Source organism: Tamandua tetradactyla, chromosome 1, assembly GCF_023851605.1.
Source record: "Tamandua tetradactyla isolate mTamTet1 chromosome 1, mTamTet1.pri, whole genome shotgun sequence".
NCBI lineage: Eukaryota > Metazoa > Chordata > Mammalia > Pilosa > Myrmecophagidae > Tamandua > Tamandua tetradactyla.
In genome coordinates, this window is record NC_135327.1 from 200,105,937 (window position 1) to 200,114,089 (window position 8,153).

Here is an 8,153-nt window from a genome sequence, read left to right on the forward strand (position 1 = left end):
ATTAAGCTACCTCTATGCTTTGTGAATCAGGAACACTGATGCTATAAACACCGGTGTGCAAATGTCCATTTTTGTTCCCACATAGTTCCTCCAAGTATATACTGAGCAAACAGGTTCAAGATCATATGGTGACCCCAACCTAGCCCCCTGTGGAACCACCATACTGCCCTCTGGAGGGGCTGTACCTCTCAGCTTCCATACCATCAGTGAATAGGTATATCTCTTTCTCCACATTTTCTCTAGCACTGGTTTCTCTCTGTTCATTTTTAAACAGATTTATTCACACATCATAAAATCCAACCTAAGTATATAGATATATTTTTGCCATCATAATCTACATGAAGACATTTCCTTTTCTTCCACAAAGAATCCATACCCCTCCCCCATTTCCCCCTCCTGTTGACATTTAATTTTGTCCTAATGCTTTTGTTTATTTTTAATTGATATATATTATATATTCACATGCCATGTAATCATCCAAACTGTACAATCAATGGTTCACAGTATCATCATATAGCTGTGCATTTATCATCACAATCAACTTTTTTTTCCGAAAAAATAACATATATACAAAAAAGCAGTAATTTCAAATCACATTACAACACTTAGTTGTAGAACAGATTTCAGAGTTTGGTATGGGTTACAATTCCACAATCTTAGGTTTTTACTTCTAGCTGCTCTAAGATACTGGAGACTAAAAGAAATATCAATATAATGATTCAGCAATCAAACTGATATGTTAAATCCTACCTTCTCTGTATAACTCATTATGATCTTTGATCTTTCTCCCACTCTTTAGGGGTATTTGGGCTATGCCCATTCTAACTTACTCATGTTGGAAGGGGCTGTCGATAGTACAGATACCAGGATGGAACTAGTTGATATTCTGGAGAGGCTGGCCCCTTTCAGGATTCATCTGGAGGTTGTAGGTTTCTGGAAAGTTATCTTAGTGCATGAAACCTTTGTAGAATCTTATATAATGCCTAGGTGTTCTTTAAGATTGGCAGTAATGGTTTGGTTGGGGTTTGGAAAGTTATGGTATGAAGCAATGTCCAACTGAAGCTTGCATAAGAGTGATCTCCAGAGTAGCCTCTTGACTCTATTTGAACTTTCTCAGCCACTGATACTTATATGTTACACTACTTTTTCCCCTTTTGGTCAGGATGGCATTGTTGATCCCATGGTGCCAGGGCCAGACTCATTCCTGGGAGTCATCTCCCATGCTGCCAGGGAGGCTTTTATCCCTGGATGTCATGTCCTATATAGTGGAGAGGGCAATGATGTCACTTGCAGATTTGGGCTTAGAGAGAGAGAGGCCACATCTGAGAAACAAAAGAGGTCCTTCAGAAGTAACTCTCAGGCATACCTATAGGTAGTCTAAGCTTCTCTGTTACATTCATAAGCTTCACAAGAGCAAGCCTCAAGATCAAGAACTTGGCCTATTGATTTGGGTGTCCCTAATGTTTGACACAGTATCAAGGGTTCCCCCATGGCAAAGTTTAATAGTTCCATATTTTTTCTCCCAACTCTCAAGGCACTTTGCTGATACACTTTTTTTAACTTTTTAAATTGTAGAATATAACATATATACAAAGCAAAGAAAGAAAAAGCAATAGTTTTTAAAGCACTTTTCAACAGGTAGTTACAGGATAGGTCCCAGAGTTTGTCATGGGCCACCATACCATCATCTCAGATTTTTCGTTCTAGTTACTCCAGAACATTGGAACTAGAAGGAATATATATATTTTTTGTCATCACTTTTTTCTTTTTTGTGAAAAATAACATATTTGCAGAAAAGCAATAAATCTCAAAGCACAGCAGAACAATTAGTTGTAGAACAGAGTTCAGATTTTGGATGGTTTTTACTCCTAGCTGCTCTGAGATACTGAAGACTAAAAGAAATATCAATATAATGATCCAACAATCATACTCATTTGTTAAACCCTGCCTTCTCTGTGTAATTCCATCATCACCTTTGCTCTTTCTCCCACTCTTTAGGGTATTTGGGCTAAGCCCATTCTACTCTTTCCATGTTGGAAGGGGCTTTCAATAATACGGGGTTGGATCCAGGGGTGAAAGTCTCCCTGGTGGTGTGGGAGATGACTCCCAGGGATGAGTTCAGCCCTGGCACTGTGGAATCAACAATTCCATCCTGACCAAAAGGGGGAAAGGAAGTGTAACTAATAAAGTATCAGTGACTGAGAGAGTTCAAATAGAGTCAAGAGGCTATTCTGGAGGTCACGCTTATGTATGCTTCAGTTAGACATTGCTACTTATCATAACTTGCCAAACCCCAACCAAAACCATTTCAGCCAATCTTTAAGAACATCTAGGGCAATATATAAGATTCTATAAAGATTCCATACACTATGGTAACTTTCCAGAAACCTACAACCTCCAGATGGGTCCCCTGGACCAGATAAGTCCTGAAATCTAGAGGACCCAGCCTCTCCAGAATATCAGATGGTTCCATCACCCTACCCCATATTACTGATAGTCCTTTCCAACATGAAGAAGTTAGAATGGCCATATCCCAAATGCCCCTAAAGAATGGGATAGAAAGATCAAAGGTGATGGTGGAGTTACACAGAGAAGGGTTGAACAAATGACTATGATTGCTGAGTCATTAAATTAATGTTTCTTTTAGACTCTAATATCTCAGAGCAGCTAGAAGTAAAAACCTAAAATTGTGGAATTGTACCTCATATGAAACTCTGAAATCTGTTCTACAACTAATTGTTGTGCTGTGCTTCGAAATTTGTTGCTTTTTTGGATATATATGTTATTTTTCACAAAAAAGAAAAAAGTCAATTGTGACAATAATAATAATAGGAATGATAATAATAATAATAATGGGAGCAGGGAGATGAACTAGCTGATGTTCTGAAAAGGCTGGTCCCTCTAGGTTTCAGGACTTACTGGTCCAGGGACCTATCTGGAGTTTTTAGATTTCTGGAAAGTTGCCCTAGTGCATGGAAGCTTTGAGAATCTTATATATTGCCCTAGGTTTTCTTTAGGATTGGCAAGAATGGTTTTGGTTGGGGGTTGGCAGGTTATGATAGGTAGCAATGTCTAACTGAAGCTTGTGTAAGAGCAACCTCTAGAGTAACCTCTCCATTCAATTTGAACTCTCTCAGCCATTTATACCTTATTTATTACACTTTTTTTCCTTCTTTTGGTCAGAATGGCATTGTTGATTTCATGGTGCCAGGGCCAGAGTCATCCCTGGGAGTCATCTCCCATGCTGCCAGACAGTCTTTCACCACCCCTGAATGTCTTGTCCCACATAGAGGAGAGGGCAATGACTTGACTTGCAGAGTTGGGCTTAGAGAGAGTGAGGCCACATCTGAGCAACAAAGTAGGTCCTCTGGAGGTGACTCTTAGGCACACCTATAGGTAGACTAAGCTTCTCTCTGCTACACACATGAACTTCACAAGAACAAGCCTCAAGATCAAGAGCTTGGCCTTTTAATTTGGGTGTCCCTAATGTTTGACACAGTATCAGGAGTTTTCCCGGTGGTAAAGTTTAATAGTCCCATATTTTTTCTCCCATCCCTCAAGGAACTTTGCCAGTACTTTTTGATTGTCTGCCTAATATACTCTGGAATATATTCAGGCATTACATTAAACTATAGAGCATTAAAGACCCTCATTCTTATTCTGGGCTCCCTGTGTTTGCATTGTTTAAAAGATCTATCCAGACAGGTTGAGTTAGATTATGTACTACAGAAAATTTAAGTTCTGGACAATATAAATCATTCTTCCTTTGGTCTCAAAGAGTAGATGGAGTTCTAAAATGCATACAGTATCTTCAATACCCCTGTATTCTGAATTACCTTAATCCCGACCTAATTGGCTTCATTCTTATCTCTAAATACCAGGTTATACATATATAAAACAGCCTCTGAAAATCCAGAATAACAATTACCCCTCCAGACTAAATGTGACTACCATAAGGGCTTACAATCTAGGCTCCTGTTTTCTTATACGTATTTTCTAAATGAGACCATATAATATTTGCTCTTTTGTTTCTGGCTTACTTTGCCTCACCCAACGTCCCACAGGTTCATTTACAACATTGCATGCCTCACAACCTCATTCCTTTTTGCAGCAGCACAATATTCGGTCATATGTACATACCATCGTTTGCCAATCTACTTCTCAGTCAGTGAATCCTTCAGTCACCTCCATTCATTGGGTACCATGTATAATGTCCAAAGTCAACAGTCCGGGCTTAAAGTGTGAAATTTAGTTCAACTTCCATAGCAGCTAATAAATAGCCAGGAACAGTACAAAACAACTCCTGGGGCTACATCAGTGACCAGACACACAGTATACACCAGTCTAGACAAGGTGGACTGGCTAAGACCCTACACAGAACTGTAAGTTCCCCAAGCTGCAGAAACCCACTTCCCCACAGGCACAGCAGGCTGGTTCCCCGAGGCAAAGGGAAACAGACCTTACTTGCAGCAAGGGCTAAGCTCAACCAATCTCCACTTAGGAAATTAACTAACAAATTCTGACTACTGAAAATAGGCCCTGTTAGAAAGAAAGCCACACCTAAAAGAGAATAAATGCTCACCCGATTATGGAGAAGAAAGAATTTATTCATGATCTTGCAAGAATGGGCACTCAAGAAAAATGTGGTGGCTAGTGAGCCAAGCAATAGAATGCCACAGATTTTATACCCTAAGCCTAACATGCAGGTCCCTCCCCTGTTTCTCCGCTGATTGGATACTCCAGAGGTTACAGCCTATCCGGATAGTATAACTAATTCAAATTTCCCACCGAACGGTTCCCACTTTTGATTGTGCTTTACGTTTTAGTGACTCTGGCCATTACTTATTTAAACTTGTTTTAACCTATATAAGGATTTGGTGCCAATTCTAGGCATGCATCAGAGGCTCTCTCCTTTTCCTGCCTGCAATATCAGTCTGAGCTCTTTTGCAGCCCTTTGTTTAGTTAGTTCTGTTTCTTTCATCCTGTGCCATCTTGTATGAAAGCTAAACTTAATTTTTTTCTTGCAGACCCCCACACAGATAAAACTGGAATCAGCACTAAAGGTACTAGGAGTTTTTGCCCCAGTAAAGATGGGGCAGCACTGATGGAAAAAGAAATAAATACACAAAACAGAGGCTTTTTGAGGAAAGCACAAAATACTGCAAAAAAGGCTGGACCCCAAGTGAAGGGGGTACAGAAATCCTGGAGATACATAGACCCACGTATCAACTTAAGGTCTTGGTTGACAAACCCAAGCTGGGGTCCCAGTCTGAAAAGGCTTTTTTTTTTTCTTTTTCTTTTTTCTACTCCTTAACAGTTCATTAGATAGAACTGGAAGCCTTCTCAGACTCCAGCAGTGCTCCAGTCAAGGGCAAAATTAAGCTTGTCTGAGAGACAAAATAACTAGTAAGGTGAAAGAAGTTAATTCCCTAAAGGTTGTAACTTTCCCCAGAGAAAGGTGGGGCCCAGTTTGAGTGGAATCCCTCCTGCAAGGAGTTCAGGTCCCTGGGACTGGAAAACTGAAGCAATTAATGCCAGCCTACAACCTCACCTCTGTCTCAACCATGCCTTGTCAGGAAGAGTCTGCTGAAATTAAAGGTACTGCATCACTTTATGCTGGTGGGAAGCCATGGGAAGATAAAACCACGTGCTGGGCAGGATAGGAAAAGCACAGAGTCTAGAGACTTCATAGGAAAGTCTGACAACCTGCTAGGTCTCACCCTCAGGGAAAACTAATGTTGGCAACTCTTTTCTCCTGAGATGGGCCAGTCTGGTCTGAGAAAATCTGACTGGAGTCTGTAATATTTGAGGAGACCCTCCTCAAAAAAAAAAGCTCCATATAGGCAGGGCAAAAAACAAAAAAACAAGACCTGAAAAATTCTTTCATACGTGACTGAAAGGAGTTGTGTAGACCCATGTGTCACATCGATTAACAGTGCAAATATAACTAAGTTCTTGCATGAACTTAGTTATATTTGTACTGCAAGGGTATGAATCTTCTACAAAGAGTGTATAAGTTCGGGGTATTGGGGGGGGGGGGCTGCTGTTGCATGCTGTGCTGGTGTGAAGCTATTATATACCCCAGAAAAGCCATGCTTTAATTCTGATAAGTTAAACAGAATATATGCTAGAGGTCTAGAATAAGTTTAACTGAATGTTAAACTATCTGTTAAGAACAGATAGTGAACAAAGCCATCCAGCAAGAAAATCCTAGGTAAAAGAGTGAAAACAACCTCCAGAATAAACTAATGAAGGAAATCAAATGCCTAGATACCAGCAAAAATAGCAAGTCACACTAGAAAAATTGAAGATATGGGCCAGTTGAAGGAACAAACCAACAATTCAAATGAGATACAGGAGTTGAAGCAACTAATTTATGATGTTTAATAAGATGTGGAAAATCTCATCAAAAACCAAATCAGTGAGTTGAAGGAGGATATAAAGAAGGTATTGGGCAAACAAAAAGAGGAAATTGAAAGTTTGAAAAAAACAAAGTTCACAGTCCATCCACACTCTCAATTTTAAATAATTTCATTGTTCCCAAGAGAAGGACAACCAACAAACACACCCTCACCAAATAGAAATCCAAACCTCCCCTTAACTCTTGTCCCTCCCCCCATTATTTACCCTGGTGCTGCTGTGGTACTGCTGATATTTTCCTGTTAAGCGTAGCCCAGAGCATGTGTTTTACTTTGTAAGCTGCCAGAATGTGATATACCGGAAAAAGAATGGCTTTTTAAAAGGGAATATTATTAAGATGCAAGTTTGCAGTTCTAAGGCTGTGAAAATGTCCAAATTAAGGTATCAATAGGACAATAACTTCTCTGAAGAAAGGCTCTGGCATCCCAGGTTCCTCTTTCAGATAGAAAGGCACATAGCCAGTATCCTCTGGTCCTTAATTCCTGGGTTTTGTTGCTTCAGCTTCTGGTTCCAGTGGTCTCCTCTCTGAGCTTCTCTGGGGCTTTTCTCCCTCTGGGATTATTCTGTTTTTTATCCTTATAAAGGACTCCACTAAAGGATTAAGACTCACCTTGAATGTGTTGGGCCACATCTCAATTGAAGCAACAAAGGTCCCACCCACAATAGATTTGCACTCATAGGAATGAATTAAAAGAACATGGCTTTTTCTGGCGTACATAACAGCTTCAAACCAGCACAGGCAGTGAGGAGCTGTTAAAATACCTTACCTCCAAAGAAAGAGCCAATGAAGTTTGGGGTTTCTCTCTCAGCTGCGAGGGTACATGGCTACTCTGCTCACTTCCTCTCCTCATTTCATAAGGCTTCCCTGGGGGCATTTTCCTTCTGCTCCAAAGATCTCTGGCCGCACGGGCTCTGTTGGTTCTGGTGGCTCTGAAGCTTCCTTCAAAATGGTTGAAATGAGGATTAAGGGGCATGGCTTTTCTGGGGTATATAATAGCTTCAAACTGACACACAAAGGTTGGAAATTTTTCCCCATTATAGCCCCAACTTATCTTCCTAGACTTTTATTCTTCTCATTCTGGGACACTGATGATTTTTATTTTTGTGCACTTTGTTTTGTTCATCATTTCCCTGAGAACCAATTTAAATGTTTCCATCTTTTTTGCCATTTGCTTTTTTGTGTGTCCAAAATCAGTTGTCCTGTCTTCTAGTTCACTTATTCTTTCTTCTGCTTCTTCACATCTGTGTGTGTGACTCTAATATATTTCTTATTTGGTCTACAGCATCTTTAATTTTTATGATATCTGCTATTTTTCTATTTATCCTTTCAAATATCTCTTTATGCTCTTCTAATGTCTTTTTGATCTCCTTAATGTCATTAGCCATCCTAATTATTTTATTTAGTAGGGTTATATGAAAATCTTTGATTAGTTGTTCCAAAGCCTGTGTCTCTCAGGCGTTTTAATTTGGTCATTAGGCTAGGCTATATCTGTCTGCATCTTCATATGCTTAGTGATCTTCTGTTGCCTTTAAAGCATGTAAATATCTTGATAGGGGTACTTTGGAAGTTGGTTCCCTTCAGTAGTCTAAAGCTAGGTATTTGTGGGATGGTTGTGGAGCAGGATGTGGGGTGTGGGGCAGGACACAACAGTGCTGTGACAGGGTGTTGCACAGGTATAGGCACAGGTTGGTGACGCTACACAGGTGTCTGTAAGTGTAGGGTGCAGGGTTGT